The sequence below is a fragment of the Stigmatopora nigra genome, chromosome 1 (assembly GCF_051989575.1).
Source record: "Stigmatopora nigra isolate UIUO_SnigA chromosome 1, RoL_Snig_1.1, whole genome shotgun sequence".
Taxonomy (NCBI): domain Eukaryota; kingdom Metazoa; phylum Chordata; class Actinopteri; order Syngnathiformes; family Syngnathidae; genus Stigmatopora; species Stigmatopora nigra.
The window spans coordinates 17678965-17703623 of record NC_135508.1 but is presented as its reverse complement, the minus strand read 5'-3'; the positions used below and the strand labels follow the sequence as shown (position 1 = coordinate 17703623).

The window sequence follows — 24659 nt, the reverse complement described above, 5'->3', positions numbered from 1 at the left end:
TCAGAAAATCTTATTCAAAACATTTTTAAAAAGGCAAACATCTCTTTTTGAGCAAGCGATAGTTGCCAGTACATCAGCCTTGCCACCACATGTCTCAGCAGTTAAGCAAAACTGACCCAAACTGGGCTCTATTGTTAAAAATCCTTACATACTTAGTCATTAGTCAGCACAGTTTAACTGGTCAAAAGAAAAGAATGATAAATGCAACCAACTAATTTACATATGGGATTCTAGAGTCTAGACACAACCAGGGGAAAAAAACAAGTATATGTTTTGTGGTTTTCAATCACCAAACCCCACGAAACATTTTGAAACCGACCTGAGATATAACTGATAGGTAGGTGGACCTTAAGTTTTTGATTTTTTCTCTCCATTTTTTTTTCTCTCAACCACATTGGTAATGGCAGAGTGCCGATATAGTGAACGATTGGGTGTAAAGGCAGCAGAAAATGCATGCATGATTTTGACGCTCATTCTTTTCATTGAATTCTGTCTTCTTCCCAAATAGGCTCAGACCTTCACATTTCACAACAGGGTTTTTGAAAGCTAATTCACTATAGAATCAAAAGTCCCAATTTAGATCTGTTTAATCTTGTTAGTTTTGGTGAGAGATGGCAAGCAATGCTTTAATTTGCATTAAGGTGTGGAGGAAAGGATCAGAGAGATGTCACAGATAACACCGTGAATGTATTCTTAGAATAAAACAAAAGGAATGACTAATCGTGTGAAACTGTGCTAAAGCAAATAAAGATGCATACAAGCCACTTTTCACCTGCAGCAGAACAATATAATGACAACTCAATTAAATTTGTTCTTAAAGATGCTTGACCTTGCTTTCAAATAGCTATAAAGAAAAAAGTTATCACTTTTTTAAACTCTTTAAAAGTAAATTTGTCAAATGATCACATGCCGGCTGTAGAGGAAGTTGTCGCCTTCAAATGTGTCATGACGGCCGATGTGTATGACACGGCGAGTACTGCTCATCACTGAACGTGAAGACCACTTGCAACACTCTGACAAGCTACATTATTCTTCGAGTGTTGCACTGTCACGTCCTGTGACATCTATGCACCACTGCGACCCAATTTGGGGCAACTAGATCCTTTTCATACGCAACGTCAAGCGACATTGATAAGTCACAAACTGCACACTTTGAGAGTGCTGTGGAAAAATGGACACTTTGGCTTTTTTTATGTCAATCACACATGCAGTTTAAAGGCAGTGTTTCAATGCAGGAAAGAAATCGACAATAGTTTGAAATTTCTTTCAAAATACACAAAAAAACAAGCACCCTAACATAATAACAAACATTTTTGTAAATAAAATATAAGTGGAAGAGTGTTTTTATTTTTATTTTTTTTTCCAAGTCTATGATCGTGAGTGTGTGAGAAGCAGAGAAGCAAGGAAGGAGAGCAGGAGTGTAAGAGAGAGAGAGAATCATACAACTTAATCATGCATGACTGCAACCAGCGACGCCTGGCCACAGTTTAAGGCCGCAAGTGTAAACAAGGCGGCACAGGCAGGAAGGTGTAACGACGGGGATGTTGTGGATGTAAGATGCAGGTCGTAGATAAAAGGCGTAATGACAACAAATGAGCCGGTATTATTACAGATGTGGAGGATAACGTGCTAAACGTGGGAGAGCGCCCGAGGGGGAGAGAGGCCTCGGCGGCGCTAGTTTGTTTCCCTCAGCAACAGGAAAAAGAAAAAGGAAAACAGCAGCTTGTAAATGGGATGGCGCCCATGCTGTTCGCAGGTTACCTCAGCTTGAACGAGTCATGCCGTGCAGTGCAAAGCAATGCGTTACCTTCATGTCAACTTTACGATTTTAAAGAGGATTACTGTAGGGCAACCCAGCGGCCGAATGGTTAGCACGTTGGCCTCACAGTTCTGGGGTCGAGGGTTGGAGCCCAGGTGGGTACTCGCGGTGTGGAGTTTGCATGTTCTCCCCGGGCTTGCATGTTTTTTTTTTCTTCTCGAGGTACTCCGATTTTCCCCCAAATCCCTAAAACATGCATGGTAGGCTGGTTGAAGACTCTAAAGTCTGAGTGTGACAGTGACTGTGGGTGATGGATCTGGCATTGGTCAAAAAGATACTCGGAAGCGGTGCCCGGTGTGGTTGCTCCCTTCGCTTAGCAGCGAGGCCCACCCGGCATCCGGCATTTGCTTCCTTTCCTTTCGCCGCCTAAGACGTACTCTGAGTGGGCTGGCTATCCACGGAAGATCCCGGAGGTCTCGAGATGTCCTCGGGGATATCGTAGGTCCGCGGGTAGGTCTGTTGTCACGAATATATTGCTTCTTCTTCCGAGAGTAATTAAATCTCGGCGACTGTAGAATAACGAACGACACCAAACTGGAGAGCCGCTGCACCCGTGCACGCCACCATCTTGGATCCAATGATTGGTTGTCCATCTCCTCCTGCCCTGCGATTGGCTGGCCACCAATTCAGGGTGCCCCATGCCTCCAGCAGCCCCACAATTCTTGTGGGGATAACCAGTTCAGAAAATGAATGAATGCCACTGTCTCATGTGAACATCCCATGGTTCAGCTGGAGGAGACATGTCTCCACTAGAGGTGGATTCATATGAGAGGGGAAAGAATCTTGAAAGAGTTGTTGTATCCAAAGATACGAGGTCTGACTCCTAAGCCCAAGAAAAATAAAGCCAGCAAAGGAGGAAATGTTGGCTTATCGCAGCTCAGGAACACACCAGTCTTCTTGCAGCCTCCCACACAGTTCCCCTGCTCCCATAGGCAAGTTCAGCAGCGCGTTATTATGCATTCTTTTGAAGCCAGGAAGAAATCTGATCAGATTTTCCCATGTTTAAGTGTAGCTTACCTTATTAGTGCACATTATTATGTCACATGTTGGCAGGCTGACCAAAGAGCCAAACAGCGAGAGCCATGTGGGTCGAGAGGCAGAGGACCAACAGGAAGTGTTCTATTTCTGAAGATTGCAAGTCTGAGCAAATGTCAACTTTGACTTCTGCTCATATCTTCCTTCCGCTCAGCTAGACCTGGCCAACCACGTGTGCTGCCAATCAGATCTGAAGAGAGGCCCACGCCAAGCTTGTAGTCACCCAGAGGCAAGCTCTCAGGTTACTGTAAACCAACTGGTTTGTGAAAATTTAATTGAGAGTTTGTTTATGAATGTAATTCACTCAAGAACAACAAGAGCTGACAGGAAGGCCTAGAAGCACGTTCTGCTTTATTATCTTATACACATCATTTTGTGCTACTGTGATCAAGTTGAACACGCTCGTGACGCTGAAAAAAGGCCAAAAAACTTTAATTTCAAGTGTGGCAAGGAATTGGGGAATGCTTTAACCCCATCCACGTTTGAAAAATAGTTCACAGCCGAGTGAGAGTTTGCTCAAATGGGGTCATGAACTCAGAGAGGATAGGGCACCTAGCCTACAAGGGTCATTAGTCTGCCCCCAACCATTCTATTATACAGAATTGTATTTAATGAGTCCACATTAGAGTGGAAATTAGAATTATTTAGCCAAAACCCGATAACATCCATACTAACATGCCTGTCCTTTTTTCATTTTTTTTTAATCATAAATGCTCAGTTTGAACTTCAGTAGGTTGTCTTGAGCATGTCTCCATTCCTATGAGCATTGAGTTCCTGCCATAAGATTGAATATTAGAAATTTGCATTAAATGAAGAGTTGGACATTCATTCATTCAGCTTCTGTACCGTGCATCCTCATAGGGGTTGTGGGGGTTACTGGAGTTTGTCCCAGTGGACTTTGGGTGGAAGGCCGAGTTGGGTGGCACAGTTGGACAATTGTGCGTGATAAAGTGACTGGTGAATGAATATAAATAATAGTATGTGTGGGTGGTGGGGGTGTATACTGTCTCAATAATAATGTAGTAATGTCATAATAATTCAATTCCAATGCAGTGTTCTGCCAAGACGATTCAAACTGCCTCTGGCCACAGCTGCCAGCTCTTATTCCTAGATAGATCACAAACCACATCAATCTTTCCGGAGGAGTTCATTTGTGGGCAGCCTAAGATGGCTAGCCAGGGTAAACAGGGTTTGATGAATGGGAGTCAAGGTGTGCAGTCACCTGGAGCCACTGGGCTCGTCTGTGTTTTCACAGCTGTGGGCCGCCTTTTTATGTTGGTCTGATATGTCCGCCTGCTGCGAGTAACAGCTGGAAAATACACCTTCAAACACAAGCGTTGGTGGAAGTAGTCCAGGGGTGGCACAGGCCACCTCCAAGGTAGGAAACTCGAGACAGTGGAAAATGATTACAAAAAAGGGGAAAGCCTAACAAATATCAAAACAAAATATATCAAGTTTTTCCTGAGTTCTTTGATTACAATTGTGGTTTAATACCCCAAGCTTTAAGGTACATACAGGTGTGCAAATTATTTAGCAGCTAAAGTGTGTGGTTGTAAAAAAGAATTGCAATAAATGAGCTCTTTTGAACTGTGGGTGGCACCCGTGATGTGAGAGTAATTTCATGATTTGAAGAAGAAAAAAAAATCTTGTCGACGCAAGAGTACAATCAGGCTCTGACCTTCCTGAGTTGCCAAGAGGGCGGGTGAGAGGGTGGGTGGTATGGAGAGACATGGTGATGAAGTGTAGTCCGAGGTCTCAACAGCACCATAAGAAGGTATTGAGCATTGAGCCGCAAGATCATTTCTGTACTTTAATTTACTGAAGAATATTCAAGTTCCCAAGGTCAGCTTATTAAAAGGACAATAACATTTGACTTTAACAGGTGTTAAAAAACAAATATAATTGTATTACATTTAACGACAGGAAAAGTAACCTTTTCTAGTTGAGACAATTAACTGGAGCCCCTACACTAACACACACAGACACACACAAAAGTCACCCCTTTCCCATTGACACCCATCTGTAGCCAAAGTAAGGTCTGCTGTGAGTTATGTCAGCTGGAGCGATTACTAGCGATGAGGCCAGCAGGATAATGAGCAACAGATGTAGGTCGATTACTCTTATGCTGCCTTTCATTTCATCTTTTAACATTTGTCGTGCTCCTCCATCTCTCTCTGTGTTATTTAGCTGTCCTTCCTTTCATTCGGCACACCTCACTTTCTCTCTGCCTTCGTTGACCACACACAGCTGTCTGGAATATGATGCAACAAAAGTACTACATGCTAAAGTAGAGTTGCGCTCAATTATTATGTAAAGTCATGTCAGTAACTTTGTAATTCTCAAGTATACTTTGACACCCAAAGTATAGACATGTGATTTATTATTCGAACAGGTGCGGGAATAAAGGAACTTGTTTGGAGAAAACTGTGACATATCATATATCTCAGAGGTGTAACATTGCTCACTTTTTGCAACAGAGTAATACACTAATTGATATACAAAGGACATTGTTTAAACATAGAAAGAAATGTTGACAAGCACCTACAGGCAGTATTAGATGGGTACAGCAACATGCAAGAGTCTGGCCATAAGCTCCCATCCCAAGAGTATTTCCAGGGTTCATCCAAATGGATTCAGAGGCCTTTCCAAATAAGCATGAGTGTTGTGCCAAAGCAGCTGGAAAAGCTGGCAAACCTGTTGCCAAAATGTGTTTGGGTCCTTTCCCAAATGGAGCCATCCAACAGCATCAAGTATGACACTACAACAGCACAAGCTCTGGGAACGTGTGGACACAAAACGAAAGGTATGGAAAAAGAAGGTCCTCTTCCTCAGCGAGTTTCACCCTTGATCTGATTGTTGGTGCACCGGCAGCTCAACTGATTCTCTTCACCATCCTCATCATCTCCATTATCACCTTCATGACAAGTACTGTTTCAGCATCCATCAGTTGCCAATCAACCAATTTGAATGCAAGTTAAAACAATAGATGAAATGAGCGTTATGTAGCCCAAAAAAATCAATTAATCATCAGCAGACAGTAACATTACCAAAAAGATACGGACTTTGCAAATGCAGGTTTAATATGTACATAGAAAATTGCATTTAAAAAATTAATTGCTACTGGCCTTTTGAATTTGGCAGATGAAACAGCATCGCTTGTTCTAATGCGTCTGTCTGAATGAACACAGAGCCAACTCAGCAGAGCAAGGAAGTGTCATGCTGCGGCTGCAATTCACATTAAAAAATAAAAATGAAGGAAGCTATCTATTCGGTTCGAGAATTGACGAGTTCATTGAGCACTACCTCTTTCTCAAACCACAATCAGGAGAAACTTCAATGTATTGTATATAGATAATAGAAAAGGTGTTTCCACCAAAGCGTTGAATAGACACAACCGTTTGAAAGAGTGGTAAGTAGTAAGATATCCAGCAGCACAGCTGAGCTTGTGGTTGGCAAGCTTGCCATTGTTGTGACATAAGCGGATACCTGAAGAGGACGTTAAGTTACCCTCCAATGCAATAACAGCAAAAACACACAAAGATAAAGTATTGCCCATTCACACTAGTTGCTCACCAATGCAGATTTCTGAACTGTATTTACCATATGAAGTAATATAGTTGAATCCAATAGTATCATACTGCTCTGTCCTCATAACTTTAGTGAGTAACTCGGCTAACCTTTTGTGAGGCATAGTGTAGATTCTGAAATTGTCCACATATTTAATATTATAATGGAATTAATGACAATAATAATCAATTACCATAACAATTAAACAATGTCCAAGTATATTTTAAGACTCAGTTTTAAATGTAAAAAGTTATGGGGTTATGTTATCTTCTATTGCTTTAATCACCCTTCAGGCAAGAAAATCCAGCAACCACAAAGGGTCAAAAAGTGCTCTATTGTATAAGATGACCTTGTAATAAATAAATTGGATGATATTCAGCGTTGTGGGGTACTCATGACACACATGACTGAACCAACCAAATGTGAGGCACAATCAAATTATTGTAATTTATTTATCATTGGGAAATTGCAGTGATTGCGTATTAAATCATGCTCCATTGCTAAAATGATTGCAGTCTGTCTTTTTCAAAATATTAAATCATGAATAAGACAACAATTTGATCTAATAATTCCTGTTTAAAAAATGTCCAATTACAAATAAGCTATTTCCACCTTTGTTTTAATTGGGACTATTTTAAACTGCCCCCAAAAATGAATAAATAATAGAAATAGAGGTTCAGATCCCACCCGTGAAATGTCTACGTACGACTGACTGGCAACCAGTGTCTAGACTGCCTTTTGTCCGAAGCTCCAGGATAGGCAACTTGGCCACGGCCCTGGTGTGGGTAAGTGCTATATAAAATGGAAGTCTGGTAATACAAAACAAATACTGTGACAAGAGTTTCTGCCTCCACTCTTCCTCAGACTGAAGAAAAAGACAGGTCCAAGGTTAACCCAGGATAATCGAAATTATAGTAATGTTTAATTCAGAGTTTTGAGTAAATTTGAATAACCCAAATCAGTTCAATTATTTGTCAAAAGTGTTTTTGGCAAAAGCACAAATTGCCAAGGTCCAAACACGCCACAGTGGCACCAAATGAGCATAGTAGGAGTGACCAAGATGAAATCTGGCACGCAGACTTTGGCTGATGCGGGAAAGGTCAACGGCGGTTGCGTCTTTGGAGTGGAGAGGGGCGTATGTGTCAGTGGCTTTGACGCTTCACTGACACATTGCTCAAAGTGCAGCGTCCACATCACGTTAACTATTCCTCTTTCTTTCTCCCCTCTGCTGTGATAAAGACGTTTGTGAGTGAGGCGAGTGACTAAGTGGCCAGTTTTTATGGCGAGCAGAGAAAGCATCCCTGTTATCGTAGGATGCTCAAAAGGAAAAAGGACTCTCCGGTGAGAACTAAAATTCTCAGTCAGGCGAGCGAGATCAAGAGGCGGCCAAGGGACCCGGTTGCGCGGTTTCTACCTCCAGCAGAAGATCCCTCTCGCTCCAGATGCTTCATATGTGAAGCTATTATGTAGCGGCGTGGCATGACGCTCGGGGTGCATGTTAAAGGCACCCATAATAAGCAGTGGAGCACAAGTGGGTGAATAAGGCACCATAATGGGCTCGGACACTTGTCACGTTGCCTCTTACTCACACAGAATAGGGTGAGTTGCCAAATGACCCGCTGCTTTTTCTTATTTATGTAACGCAATTACGCGGTGGCTATTTGCATTCACGCAAAGATTCACATTCTGAACAGAGTGAGGTGAACCTTGACAGAGTGTCAAGTGAAGTGTAACACAGTCAGGTAGACGTGGCACCTCGTGCTCTTTGGTGTGAGTGAAGTCTCAACACCTCTGGAATAGACTTCCCATATTAGGGTGTTTGCACTACATTTCTGTGCACTAATTAGTGACACTGAAAGCAAATGCACATAGATTACCCCGAGGGTGAAACCTTTGCCAACGAGTTTCTTATTGCAGAGGCTGAACAACCATTTTACGTCTCTAAATGTTAGAAAGGAAAATTGTCTTTGAAGGGAAACGCTGCTTTTTGTAACTTCCTGTGTGTATGTGCAGTTTTCATCCGCTTAAACCCCAGCGTAATATCTCAGTTCAGCGGACTCTACTTTACATATTTTATAAATAACCAGGAGAGCAATATTAATTATCCTTGTACAATTTAATGCACCGGCTGCTTTAACCTTTCAGCTTGGTGTTAAACACCGACATAACAAGGCATATCCATAGCAGCAAACATGATTTGTGACAGGAATACCTAATTCTTGTATTTAAATAGCTTTGGATGGCAATCTGCACATATTTAAATGCGACCACCCCCACCTCTTCTCCTTCTTGCCTGTCTCGGGGCCGTTGTTTAATATTCAGGGATGATTTTTTTTTTTTTTCGTCCACATACATTTTGGTTTGTGTCACCTTAGATTAAATTATTACCGTTTTGCAGTCTTTCGGCACCAGCCCGGGGCCCTTATTTACTGGAATCAATGGAACAGTAATGAAAATCCATTTTTCATCGTATCAGCCACCACTGTCTTCTATTTAGTTAGCTGTGTCTAAGCAAGCAATTCATTGTGCGTAAATGCCATCCTGAGAAGAGGGCTGAACCATGCAAAGGGTCAATTTATCCGCCAAAAGTGACATGAGACCTGATTATTGTGTCAGTTTAATCAGGAATATTGAGATACGGGACACAAGTATGGATAAGTCAGACAGCATAAAATAACATCATTGTGCCATGCTAGAAAAAGGTACACTATTTCCGTGTAAAGGGGATTTGCTGGCACCTAGCTTTCATATGTAGGGTGTGAGGAGGCGGAACCAGAATGTAGAGTTCATTCTCCAGGTCACAGTATATAACAACGGGATAATATTGCACACTTGCAATTTTGCATATTGAAATATATCCATCTCAGGAGCGCAGGGCGGCTGCCATACATATTTAAATGGCCTTGTTTATTGGCTCAGTTTGCAGCAGTGTGATGAAACAAGGCGAGGAAAGAAAATGGGGAAAATGGGTGGGGTCATTTGAGGATGTGTCACTTCTGTCAACCTGGCCGACATACGCGAGGAAGAGTTTGTTTCATGTAAACTGTTTCGAGTGGAAAATTGTCTATAAAATAATGTTAACCTCTGCAGCGTACGTATTTTAGTTTATAATATGAATAATGATCTCAGTGAATTAGCATTCCCGTCGGCTCTGCATGGTGCAACGCAGAAAATGCTATTTTATGGATGTTAACCTTGTGGACATTTCGATAAACGACCAACCAGAAGATTAAATTTACTAGCCCTCATCAGTATGCTAGCTTTTGTCACAAGTACTGTGCTGCCATTCTTAAAGCAAATAGAGCAAAATGAGTTTAATGTGCTACGTGTAAATGGTACTGAATGACTACTGGCATTGTTTATTATAAGAGAGTGTTCCAACACGTGTCTTTTTGTATCCGCTACAGAGGATCAAGAGGAGCCCAACATGTCACATGATCCTATAGGTTCTTTCAATGCCAGATTAAATGTCTCTACGACTGCATGGCTCTGTATGTGTATGTGTGTGCATGTGAAACCCTCTCAACCTTCTGTCTTACAATAAAATTTAATAACTGAATAAAAATGTAAATAAAGATTTGTTTAAAATGAGTTATCCATGAAATAATTCACTAGTTGGCCTCCTCCTCTCCATCTTCGAGCTAATATTGGGTGGGGAGGACTAACATCAAGCTATCCTGATGTGGCATGTGACCTTTTGAGAGACGCTTTGAGAGGGTTGATTAAAGACGTATTAAATTTGTTTAAATAAACCTCCTTGTAATGGCACATCATTTGTAAGAAGCTATTAGTGGAGGACTGGTGACAAAAATGCTGGGGTGTGCCATTATTTGCATCAAAAAGGGTCACAAGGATCTTTTCGGAATGAGCTGCATCAAGAGAGGCTTGACACTTCCATAATTTCAGGAACTACTCAGCACTGTCATACCATGCTGATCAAATTTACAGGGATGGTGGTGGAAGCAGGGTCATCTAAAAAATAAAAAAATAAACTGTACTTTTGACAGAGAGCTCTTGTGAACAGAATGCAGGCATTGACGCCTTTGATGCGAGCGATTAGTAGCAACAAAGCACTGCAAACAGTTATTGTTGCATTTGTTTACATCGATAAGAGACAAACAAGTGAAAGAGCACTTTACAACAATGAAAAAAAAGTTTACGCTGCTGCTATGTCTTTTTAAACCTCATTAAATCGGTTCCTATTTGCAGAAAAAGATATGCAGTCTCTATTCCCTTACTGCCCAAGTTACATACTAAGGCTAAACAAAGTTTTGTTTTGAACATGATAGGTGAAGCATCAGTAAAAGAAAAATAAATCAATGAATTCCAGATTTGAAGAAAGTATGTCTACAAACAACTTGGCTCATTTAGAGTTTTTTGTTCTTTTGGACTTCTGTTGGTTTGATCCAGGAGGAGTTTGACTGCACTCACCCAGGGGGGGAGTAAAGTGAAGCAAAATCAGCCTCTTTAGACGAATGTCCGAGACTACCATAAAGTGGGAGGATGCTCAGCAGACCGTGAGGCTGAAGCTTAATGCACTGACAGGCAAACAATTTGGTGAGAATTTGGAAGAGTTAAAAAGAAAAACTTTTCAAGGCGGATAAAATATGGGCCAGGTAACTTTCTCCTCTAAATAACACCTTTTTTAGTATACAGAGGGAAATGTTCATATAAAACGAGAGCACAGAAGAGAAACAGAAATCTGCTAATGATGAAATAAAAGACCAGGTTGAATTCCCATCCTATGTATTCTAAATGCAGGTTCTCACTGTGGGACCTCAGTTCTGATGCGGAGCCAAATATTTCAACAAAAGGTCACTCTTAGGTCACAAGCACCAAGATATACATTAGGCAGGGCATTAAGAATAACTTATTATTTGACAGTGGTTAACTTTAAAATTGTAAGATGCATGAGAATCATTTATAATGGCACTCATCACCATTTAATTGCCATTTACGTTGTTAACTAGAGGCTAAAATCAGTAATAGTTGTTAATTCTGCTAGTTGAAACCTAGGCAAGCAGATATTATACATTGGTCAAACAGTCTCTCCGTATGTTTGTGTTCAAGAGAACAAAGAAATAGACGTAGATGATATGTTCTTGATATGAATCGGAGAAGTTGATTAATTTTAGGTCATGTGGTCAAAGGGCCAAATTGAATTTGGCTGGATAGACAGAGAACTGCATGCTCAGAGTGCTCCTCCAGTTTTATCATTTGAAACTAAAAGTAAACTAAAATGAGCCACAGAAAACATATCAGTGGTACGGATTAATTGGTTATGAATTTTAAATAGAGGTTTCATTCTATTTTGTCATATAGATGGACAGACGGGCAGAGAGAATCATAACACATGTAATTCAAAGTTACCTTCTAGTGATTATTATTATTATCATTATTATTATTCTAATAAATTAAACATTTTTATTTGGTTTCATGACAAAAAAATGTTCGGACAGTACTAGTTTTTCTATCACCTTTTTAAAAAATATTTACAGTAATTAAATCTACAATACCCAATGTTAGAGCGAATCATTTACAGAATTTTTTATTGTGTGGCCACTGAACCCGAGAACTCAAAGGATCCAAAAGTAATGAAAAGGTGTGTTAAAAAGAAAAAAATGTAAAGACAAGGATGAAATGACTGAGAAAACTCAATTCCAAAGCATTCCACCACACAGGAAAAATACTCAGGTTGGGTCAAGGTTGGACTACAATGCTAAAAGGAAGTATATATGGATGAACTTCCTTCGCACTGACACAGTCTGAGAACTACGATCAAATAGAGCTCTGAGATTTGAAAAAAAGAAGGTAAGATTAATGAAGACAGAAATAAACTGTAGGTGATGAGATGCATTCGTGCATGTGCGGCATGTCTCTTCAAACAGATACATGAACACAAACCTGGCCTGGAGCTACACATTTTTAAAACTGCACTAATTCATGCACACATAATTCCTTGGCAACAGTGGTGGTAGAATATTAAAGCAATGCATTTCCTGTCGATGGTGATGCTACGCTACTAATCTTAAATGTGCAGTTCAGTCGAACATGAAATGAACATTTTCCTCAAACTATGTTTCTCAACGAGTATCGTCTGCAAAATGAGCTTAGTTAAATTCATCCTCAGTGACCCACACACCTAAGATGCAACACGAGGTGTGCGCGCATACAGTATCTTAATATTTGCATTCAATACACACTTTGTCCAGGGTAAATGCATGTAATGACCAATTGGTCACACAGTAGAATAAACATGAACATACTTTTCTATTTGCATTTGTTGTACTTTATCTCGGTGTCTCAACGTGCAAATATCGGCCAGTTGCCAAAAGCCTTCCGCTCACATCACAGACACACACAAGAAAGGTGGATTGAAAAGAAATTGATTGATAAACTGTTTCTTCTAAACGAAGAACCCAACTATCATTAGAAATGTCACTATGGTGCCACCCAGTAAGTGAGGCCAAAGGTAACATTTCCTGCTTTATTGGACTCGCAGGCATATGGACCGTTTATATCACACAGAACAAGAAGGAAGTGATGCGTTTATATTGTGTAAACCTCTCTTAAGCATATAGGACACTCCAGCTGTTTCAAGTTTACCTGATAGATATAAACCATGTCCAAACATACTTTGACAGTTAAAACATGCTTTCTGGAAATAGTTGAGAGATGTTTCTCAATGGTTACGATGAATTTGTCCCATTTGAACAGTTGATCATCAGATATAATACATTGATTTATATTTAATATTAATATTTGAGTCTTTTGAGTTCATTAAGGCCGTTGTTCAAAAACTAAATGAATTGTCAAAAAGACAACTTGCCTATTCGGCACTCCTTGTATTATTTCCAGTATATGTACTGTTGAGCCATATTACTCCGTGACGTGTAATGATTCCCATGTTGTGCTGAATCATATTTCTAGTGTTATGGTTGTCAAAAGAAAAATCACTTTGCCATGTATGATAGCATGACAAAAGAAAATCTATAAGTAAAGAGTAGTTTAAATATTTAAAACTAGGTATTATGCACAACTTTAGAGTTGTATTTGACCCCACAAAGTGTGATTGAAAACATTTTAGAATGCAGGGTATGTTTTCGTATTGAATTCTCCTAGTCTAAAGACAATTAGGGTAAACTCTAAATAATATAAGGATGAAATTCAAGTGTAAATACAGAACATCAGTAATCCTGCTTTTAAAAACAACATATTGCCATCTTATAATGGCATGTCTAATTCAGTTGTAATCAGCGGACACACCTGAATAAGGAAAAGGAACCAAGCCTTTATACTGTATAATCTGTAATAGAAGTCTAATTGTTTGTGAGGAGAACAATGCATCCATTGTGAATGTTTGGAGGATGAGAAAGGGAGAGAACAGTAGAGGGGAGCTCCACCTACAGGCAGAGGAATCTGCCCTTGTCTTTCTCTTTTGTATACATTGACCCCCTCTCTCCACACACACAAACACATTTAGCATAGTAGATTCACACCAGCCACTAATTCAACAGTATTTCTTTGCCCTTTTGGTTTACTGGTAACACAATTACTATGTATTTTAAACAACCATTTGAAAACAAATTGAATGTATGTGTCGAATGTTGAAAGGATGTGCATATATCATCTGAAACATAAGCAAAAGAACATATTGACAGAGCTTACGAGGTATGAAATGATGTTAAAGTCAGTGTACATTCATTTTTTGCTAAGTAAAAATAAGACTTTCCGTTCCAAATGCAGAAAACAATTGGGTTGTGTTTATCAGTACAATAAAATCACAGCATCATTTCACATTACTGTGGCTCTTCTATTTTATTATAAACAAAAATGTGCTAGAAAAGTCAAGTTACGATCAGCGTTTAAAGTCCTATTTTTTTTGGTTATATATTTATCGATTTATAGCCCAAAGCTGTATGGTAAAATTAAATGAAGTCCTAATTATTTAAAAATTGACTAATAAGCTGCACCTGACGAACTGAACCCTTCATTACCCAGTGAGTACAACAGCATAGCGAACAGTTAAATTTGAAGAGCAGAGAACCCAACTTTTAGCCTGGTTCTCCTCCACATTTAAAATGTTTCAGGCAGGAGGCCAATTGGTGCACTGTCAGAAGTCAGTACAAGAGTCTGATAGCAGACATTTAGATACGTTAGGAAACATACAGAGTGAACCAAGTTCGTCATGATCTACTGACTTGTTTGCAGTGCTCCATTTGATCTGTTAGCACAAGCAAGCAACAGAGAAGGCAGCATGTGTATCACCTTTAACTTCAAAAATCCTCAAAAGATCAGGCTCTCATAGCCAGTATCTACTGTGTGTGCTACATCGCTCTCGCAAGTAAGTCAGCTGTGATGTCGTCAGCTGATCCTCCCTGGCAGAAAGTGAAGCCAACATTGCAGGACAGAGCAGTAATTAGAGGCCGGGCCTCTGCCTGACAGAAAATCAATGCTATTTTTCCGTGTTATCAATTAAAGATGTGTAATTACAAGCATGGAGAATTGCCAGAATCACATGCACCTCCGGCTCACTTTGACCCTGGCACCTGCACTGACGAATGGAGGTGTGGCCAGCTGTACTACAGCATCCTCCGCCCCGCAGCCTGCCATCAGCACCTGCAAAAATGGATTTGAAACAAGGGCAGCTCCATCTCCAGCTCGCCTAAATGAGCAGATGGAGGCTTCTGCAACGATAATTGCCACATTACCTGCGACTGCTATGACAATCAGGAACAATACAGACGCTGCTAGCCAAACCCAATGAAACATGACGCCCCGCTAATGCGTCTCAATTCTTTGTCCCTTACCTAACACAGCAAGGCATTATTCACTTTTCATCAAGTGCTCTGTGAAACTGCAAACTCACTGTCCTTGTCCTCTTGTTTCTTTCTTTTAAGTGCCTGTGCTCAGTGATGTCTCTCTGGGACTTTAACTCTGCATGCCTCCGTCTTTGTTTAACCAAAGAAGTTTGACTCGGGCTGATGTGCCTGTTATTGGCCAAATACATCTCAAGAACAAAAAGATTTTCTTCCCACAACTTGGATGCTTGCCAGAACTCCGACTTTGCTAAGAAAAATGAATACAATTTGGAGCTTTCTATTGTCTGTTGTATTGTCGTCATTGTAGAAGATATACGTTTACAGATGCATGTGCTGACGCAGAATGAAACTTGATCTAATTGGCTAAGCAAACGCCCCGAGGGCAGAGTAGATAATGGTAGCTCGTTAATTAAAAAACACATTTATCATAACCATGTGTTTTACAAGCATGTACAGATAAATAATAATTTATTATTATAATATATTTAAAATATTTCAAATAACATTTGAACACTTCTCTAGCTTTTTATTTGTATATTTTCCTTTTCATGTCTTTTTAATGTGTTTGTTTTCTCTGTCAAAGACAAAAGTGGGACAGTAAATTGACACCATCCTGAGACCTGATTATTAACACTGAGTTTACAATTACTAAAGTCCCCCCGAAGGGTTTCTTCAATATCTCTACAAATATTTTAAGGTCTTCAATGAGGAATATGTTTACTTAATATTGTGTGCTGGCGCTTCCGCTTCCTTAGCTGTGGGGTCTCCACTGCGGTCCTCTCTTAACGTGCTTATAAGTGGGAGGAAACCTATAACTTCCCAGACAAATTCTCTCAGGAATTCCTGAACGGTATGGAGAAAATTGGATTGGTGGGAGGCCTGGACACATGCAGGGGGTCAACGTGGTTGTTAAAGTGCATCTTTGCTCACAACATAAAGCTACAAATTTATAGACAAATGAGCAAACGTGAACGCACGCTAGGCCTTTGAAGACGAAGCTTGTGTTGTCTTACAAGAGGATTTGTCTCCCTGTCTCATCAGCTCGTGTTTCCCAGGTGGAGAAGAGGCTTTATGTCTTTTATCACACGCCATAAACCTCTGCAAACAAAATGTGATTTGTTCTTTATTCTCCAAAGCGCCTGGAGTGTTTTTCTTTCTCTCTCCTGATACTTTGATTATCCTCTAGTCTGTAAGACATCAGAATGGATTGGCTCGTTGCTCACCAAAGAAAAATAAGGTGAAATGTTCTCAGATCTAAGTTGAATGGATGAATGGCTTTTTATAAAAGTCCACAACATGTTTATTTTCAAAGCATCCGCCACAGTAGGTTGTGTTTGACACTGATCGAGCATAATCATCAGAGATCTCACACACAGAAACGGGCAAACACACACTCACACAGAACGCACCACCCCAACCCCCTCCAGTGCAAGTGGAGCTAACCACTCCAGGGAGCTGGAGACTCAATTAATGACATACAGTACATGCAGCACTTGAAAGATGTCAGGAAGAAAGAAAAACACAAGTGCACAAATGCACATTAAAGGGCCGGCCAAAAACACAAACTACTATAAGTACAATATATGCTTTTGCCTCCACCTCTGGGAACATTCAAACTTTTTTAGATTCTTCACCAATGTGGACGCAACACAAAATGCCCTTTGCAAACTACAGACAAAAGATTTTGCTAGTTAGCCGAAAACTGGATGATGGCCAACTGGATATGTATTTTTTTCCCTTTTATGCACATAATCATTGCATCATTTCAGTTCACACCAAATGTTATCTATCACAAGTAATATGAACACCTACTATGAATGTGTGACATTAAAAACAATGCTTTTATCTCATCTCATCTGATTTTCTGAACCACTTTATCCCTATTAGGCTAGCAGGGGGTGCTGGAGCCAATCCTAGCTGTCTACAGGCCAGAGTCGAAGGACACACTGAATCGGTGGCCAGCCGATCACATGGCACGAGGAGGCGTACAACAAAGCACATTCGCAACCATACCTAGGGACAATTTAGTGTCCAATCAGCCTACCATGCAAGTTTTTGGAATATGGGAGGAAACCCGAGTACCCGGAGGAAACCCACGCAGGCACGGGGAGAATGTGCAAACTCCACACAGGTGGACGTGACCTAGATTTGAACACAAGACCCCAGACCAGTGAGGCCGAAGCCCTATGCTTTTATACGGTTGATATAATATGTACAACAAATCACTCTTTTTAAAATCAAAGAAAGCAGGAATGTATTAGTTTGGGAATTTTATGGTTTAGATTTATTTGCCCCCTTATTCAGTTTGTAATTCGTTTTAGGGTGATTTGATGGTTTGTAGTAGTTTTTTTTTTATACTTTTCTAAAAAAATTCAGTTAAGTATTAGTTTTAGATGTATTAAGTTCATTCTTATATTGTATGTGTAGGATTCAAAAAGAAAGAATGAAAATCGATTTAGTTCTTTTGAATTTTGGATTTTGATGTAATTTTTTTGATTTTTCTGATTCAATTAAACGAAAAAAAATGTTTTCAATTCTCGCTTTCATCATTTTGATTTATATTTTTTCCTCGACACAATGTTAAAATGTGATCCCTCACTCATTGACACTCACCCGCTTTAGCTGTTCCTCCATGGATGGTGGTTACTTGCACATCCAGAGCTCAAAGGTCACCATTTTCTTCCTGGCAAAAGGGGAGAAGAGTAAAACATGGATCAGGGGGGCTAAAATCTCATTTAAGAGGTTGACCCTCGTGCGTACGTGTGGAGGGGGCTTGAAACGGTGGCAACACCACAGATGATGTATAGTGTTTCTCCCGAAAGAAACCAAGACTTGTTCTTGTACACACACCCGGGTCACCAAGCACGGGCACAGTGAGTGCCCAAGCAGTGAACACATCATAGATAAGCTGAAACTAACATGAAATAATAACAAAGAGAGGTCAGATCATTCCCACATATTGCGCAGGTCAGAAAGGGAAGCTCTCAGCTTGGTTTCTATTAGAAAGCACCGATTTCTATCTTTTCCTTCTCCCCTCCGAATGCAAAGCACCAATGCTGCACTGCTCAGTGACTGCGAGGAGAAGCTGTGTTGTCAGGAACAGAAGGGACCAAAACAGGCACAATGAAGCCGTGGCTGATTTAAAAGCTCAGAACATCTGCAACAGTCCTTAGGCAATTGTTAAGCAAATGAAGTTGCTGTTAGTTTTAGAACTCATGTGCTAAACTTTCACCTCCAACAGCTGGAACTTTGAATGCATACATTATTAATTAAAGTAGAAGTCTTCACAGAAAAGTAACAAGTCTACTTTAGAGAGCAGTTCGTCTCCTGGTGAGGATCGAAAATATCGAAGACTGTAACAAAATCCTAGTTCATTTGGCTGCCAGGTTCTGGTGCTTTGTGGTACGTCTGTAATCAAATAAATGCCTCGACTGCGCTCTGGGACGATGTTGAGATCAAACGTCAGGGGCCCCTTTGGAAACCTGGCGTAATTACAATGGGAGGAGGGCTGTGGTTCAAATATTTATCATACTGTGATCCTTCCACAAGATCCGTTTCACACAAGACCAAAGCTCTGACGGGCCTGACGAGCTCCCTCACCTCCATGCATGAGACAGGAGCGCCAGAAGCCTGAATGCAACCATGTGGGGCTGATTACGTGGGGCGGAGTGTTTATGAGTGACCCAGATGTGAGCTGTTTAACACGGCGTGGGCCACACGGCACATTTTTACAACTCAAAGTGAAGACCGACCCACACGTTGCCTATCAGGCTGTTGAGACGTTATTATTAAACACATAATGAAATCTAGTCATCACTAAAAACTGTTTCTGAGGCTTTTTAGAGAAAGTAACAGTGGAAAAAAAAGAATAAATTAAGATATTCATTTATTTTTGTAACGGGTTCAATAGTGACCAGAAGGTATATGATCACATGGTCAGTTTAGCAACATACATATTACCTTATTGTTTAACAAAAAGAAGATGCATTTAGCAAGGTGGTTGGAGCCCTGTGAGTATCTGCGAGCCTGAGGCCAATCACACATCTCAGAATATGCTGCTGTCAATTTAATAGTGTTGCCCTATGAAAGGGTGAGAGATCAGGTGACAGCGGTATAAATAGGCCATCCGCCATCACCTCGTGGCAGCCAACTCCTTGACAGCATCAGAGTGACTGACGAGGGCCTCCGATGTCACTCACAATCAGGACATTGTCGGCTGAAGGACCTCCGAGGACGATGCTGAGGTTCACGTCTGCATGCTTTGAGGCGAAAGGGGTAGGGTTCGTGAGTAAACGTACCTGAACATAATGTAACTGCCAGCTTTCTGAATATGTCAGACCACGGGCAAATCTATTTGGTGTTTTAGAAAAGCTCTGCAGATATATTTAAGTCAACTTGAGAACAACATATCGCTGCATCACATATGTATGCATGAAATGTACACAATATATGCACACGATGCAGTAAATATAAACATGGTATACGCACACTATACAGGAAATAAACTCATGAAAACACTGCAAACGGAGTGCAAATTTAAAACCAAAGAGTCACACACCGCCCATGCCCCATTCTATTCAAAGCAATTATGGCTATCTAATCAACTGACTGCGAAATTACAATGGCTGTGTGAATGAAACTTCAAAAACAGAAATGTCCCACTTTGGTGAGTTATGTATGAAGGACAAGTAAATAAATGTTGGCTCGAATATACCAATTTACCAGGAAAGCAGCATGAAAGCAGCTTTTGTTTTCACACACAACACACAATGCATCAAAATGTGGTTATCACCAATCCATTCATTGCCTACCGCTCATCCCTTTCATGACCTATCCGAGTTGATTCTGGGAAAAAGGCAGTGTGCAGAGTGAATTGGTTGCTGTCAATCACGGGGCATACAGTACAGTACCACAACTGATAATCATTCACACTTGGGTACATTCTGGAGAGTCTGTAATCAACTTAAAATGGAAGATTTCAAATGTTCCCAGAAATGATCCACCATGTCATAAGAAAGCAAATGGATTATGAATGAATTCATTGGTAGAAAAGGGGACTTCAAATGATATAGAGTTGTAAAAGCCTCAGCTTGCCTAACTTGAATTTGGTGAGTACGTGATTGTGACTCACTTGTAACAACCATGACGAGGCAAGCAGGTGCATCTGATAAACTGGTAATTAGTGTGCTAATCTGCCACTAAACTGCTAATTTAGGACATCACCAGCAATTTCTACAGCCTTTCTGTTTAGCGTTGTGACAATCGCAGTGTGCTTCCTGAGTAGAGTTCAGTCATGTTCCTGTCTCATTTTACTTCATCTTAGTTTATAAATTGTTAGTGCTTACTCCATTATGCCATTCTCCTGAAATCCCTAGCATATTCAATGCACCATTTATAATTACTGCACCAACTGGCGGCTGACAAGCCTCATCTGCCTCCACAGGAGGAGGTTGTCTCTTTGCTGAGGTACCTCCGCTGTGGCGACGCCCTCCCCTTGTCACTACAAATTCCTGTCTTTACCTACGCAGCCGGTGGCGCAATCAAATATGGATACATGAGGTGCTTAAGGAGAGCGCTGTCAAGACAAACAGCAAGTGGGATCTCTCATGCCTAAGTGAACTTGCCGGGAGAAACATTGCTGCGCGATAGGTAGGCCAGGTTACGTTGTCAGATATGTGATGCCTGGGAAGAACATTAGCCTTCTACTAATGTCACTTTGATGAGTTGACATTGTGGCAAACATTCATTCATGTATTAAAAAACTCCCTGGTGGATACTGGTGTATGTGATTTAGGCTATTGTACCTTGTTCAAGTCTGTAAACTAGAAATCATGGTTTCATTCATTCCCCATTTAAATAGAAGTTACTTCTTGGTTCTATTCATATAGAGGTTACGGACTCCAGTTTTTACAATGAAAAATTTTAAGGCCCAATTGGGCCCAACATTGACAACAGTGCAGAAATTAACAGTGGACAAACAAACAAGACAATTTAACTTCATGGTGATGGCAGTTATAAAAAAAAAGTTCATTTTAAAATGGCTATTTTCCCCCCAAATGGACAGTGCATCTTACAGTACAGTGACCCTGTGTGCATCACGATCCAAAATCTGTAAATGTCATGTGACTTTGATGAGCTCTGCGCTCAAGTGACTGGGAACATTTTTTGACCAACATGCGGACAACATTGGTTTGGATAAAGACTCAAAAAATGTCATCTACAAAGAGATCGTTTAATTTGCTATCAGTTTTGTTGAAGCAACGCGGACATCGAGCAACTGCGAGAGAATTCACAACCAGCAAATCCGAAGTTCACAAGAAAGAAGCAGAAAAATTAGAATCACCAAGTGAAAATGACGAAGCTGTTTCCTTGGAAACAAGATGAGGTGACCCATGTTATGCTAGCATGTTTTCTTTTACTGTTACAAGGCATCAAAACTGACTGACACTGATGACAGAGAACCCGGCGCGTGCAAATTTGCCTCGTTGGTGGGAAATTTTAACTAGTTGGAGTGATCTGGCCTGTATCCTGATACTAGATGAGATCGGCCCCTTCCCCAGTTCACCATGATGTATAAATTTTCTATAGTATTTGGCAGTCCTGTGTATTTATACTGTCCTTGTCAACTGAGGTTTGTTGACAGATGGCTCCAGCAGGCAGGTAGCTGGTTGCAGTGGAGTGATATCTTTATCAAGGGCCCTGTTGTCTTCATTTACCCCGCATCACCGAATCCAGGATGTCTTCTTGTCCGAATGTCTTAACATCCTTTCCTTCTGTCTCGCAAAAGTGAGCACATGGTTCATGCATAAATCAGCAGCACGGTGATCGCAGGTTGTCCCTGGTGCACCGCCTCCGGTGATCTGACTACTGGAGCCGTGCCATTATGCTGCCGCGACGAACCAGTCACTACTAAACAAATATGAAACCGCGCCACTTTGTGTCACAAATTTTTATATTCAACTGTGCTCACGTGGAAGCGAGTGAACCTTTGTTACCCATCTGTGCGCTAAAAAGGTGGAGGAGCCTCATGGGACAGGGAGCATGTAAGTCATTTCAGCCATGCACATCACACTGCTACCCAAGATGCATTATCTCTGTGCTTGGTTCAATCTCAGTTTCAAAAAAGCAACCATGAGATGCAGCCTCAATTCATCAAGTATGACTTGAATCATTGCTTGTTAACTTGATACTCTCAATTGCGATCAAATTTGATCATATTTAGTTAGCCCATCAAACAATAAAGCTGTTCACTTTCAGTGGGCCTTTTTGTGCATCACATTTGTAAACTGAAAGTGGGTCAACTTTGAACTGGAGTCGGTGATGGCTGTAAGGCAAACACACACTAATATAAAGAAGAATATATGAATATGTTTGCAGGGTAACAGTTCCTTTAGACCCGTTGTTGGTCCACCCTACATCAGCCTGACACAACTTCCAGATACATAAACAAAAGGATTTCAGATCATAAATAATGTAACGGCAGCACCAGGCTGCTTTGGCAAACACATTTGCATATTTGCAACAAAAAAAGGCACCAAGTGATCAGATGGAAACAAAGTATGTGTTGCATTTAGAAGGTGAAGAAGCTCTGGTTTATTATTTGTCCACACTTACTGGTCTTTGCGTTTGGATTTGTCAGCTTGAAATGATTCTGCATCTTATTTGCTTCATTTTCTTATTATTTTACATGGTAGAGCCAGATCACAGAGCAAGTATCCCACTGTAGCCCACTTATAGTGTTTCTGTACACAAATAGAGATAATCAGACTTCATTCGAGCCCTGCAGCTTTTCAGATCAACGCCACAGTTATCCTGAGTGATTGTGTGCGTGTCCTTTTTCCTTTATAATCAGCTTAGAGAATCTTCTTAACAACAATCGTACATTTTTAACACTTATATTCAACACTGATGTTGGGCAGAAGAAACATTACTGTGGAATAGGTGGTTAAGCTGTGAAATATATCAATTCAACCAATGAATAAGCAACACAAAGCTTACACTTTTTAGACGCTGATAGAGAAGCAACTGGTTGTGTCAAGTAAGTTTGATGCGTCCTCAGCAGGTTAGAAATAATAAGAAGGCTTTGCAAACCATGACAGATAAACAGTAAGCCTAGCTTTTATACTGCTACTTCTTTGGAATGTCACATTCCCTCATATTATTGGTGTATGAGGTACAAATAATATAGTTATTTTGTCCATTGAAATGGAGCTGTCACTATCGCAAAGGAAATCTAATATAGTATGAACATGCGTCTTCACATTCTTCTTGTCATGTAGTATTGCTTGCATTTCATAAGGGAAGGGACATACGTGCGGGTATGACGTGTGCCAGCCCGTCACTGAAAACCCGACTTACCACCAGCAGCCATGAGGGAATAGTACACACATGCATACAAACTCTTCTTTCATCTTGTTAATGGATATTCCTTTGCAAATGCTAGGGAGGCTACCTGACTGCAATCCTTTAAAGTTTAATTCACTCTACATTTAGCCATGGTCATAAATACCATATTAGGGAGCGTGCAGCAGCGTGTTTTATGTGTTCCCTATGGCCGTGCTTTTCTTTTAATGAAGTCATTTGCAACTTATGAGCAAAAAAAAAGGCAGATAAAGTCATATATTGGATGGACTAGATCAGTCAGACTTATTTGCAATGTGATTGTACATTTTCTAACAATGAGCATACTGCCAATCAGTTGGGTGAAAGATCCAAATGTTTTGCCATTTTTGCTTTGTGCCATTAGCTAGTAGTTTACTTTTTAATTATTGACTTAGTGAAGTCGCTCACCTTAAATCAGGCTTTAATTTATTGATTGATCATTGTGCCTTCAAAAATACTTGATATTATATCCTCAACAACATTAATAGTTATCTTTTGATGAATATGTTTAGAATGGGACAAAAAAATTAAAGAGAGGAAAGATTTAGGAAATTATTACATTAGAAGCTATTTGAAAATCATTTCAATCCACATACTCTCTAGCAAGAGATATATTCACATATTTCCATTGAAATCTTATTTTTCCTTACCACTATATTTTATACTTCTCGTATTATTTTAGTAATGATGGTGTAGTGGTGGCTCGACAGTGGCAAATGCTCGAGTCCCGCTGATATCGGTATGAATGTGAGTGTGAATGGTCGTTTGTCTCTCTGTGTGCTCTGCATCAGGGATTATTATAGCTGCTATGGCCATGATAAACACTTCTTATCAAGGACATTTGGGATTGGGAATAACTAGATGTTCCTACCAAAGACATTGGACAACTTATGATATTCCTAAATATTGCGTCATACGGTTTGTGTGTTCATCGCTGTACACTGTAAACTTTTTTCTCATTGAATCTGTGACAAGAGAGCATAATAGTTGCATACACTATAGCACATCTTAAGAGGCAGTGCTTAGCCTTTATG

General features: G+C 40.4%; 1 long non-coding RNA gene across 1 annotated transcript in view; it reads right to left on the bottom strand.

The window, feature by feature from the left end:
• LOC144201030 (uncharacterized) overlaps positions 1-24659 on the bottom strand; it is a 72104-nt gene that overhangs the window by 14782 nt on the left and 32663 nt on the right. The window contains exon 3 of the long non-coding RNA XR_013327250.1: positions 17857-17926. This is a non-coding gene — a long non-coding RNA (uncharacterized LOC144201030). The remainder of the gene's footprint in view (positions 1-17856; positions 17927-24659) is intronic.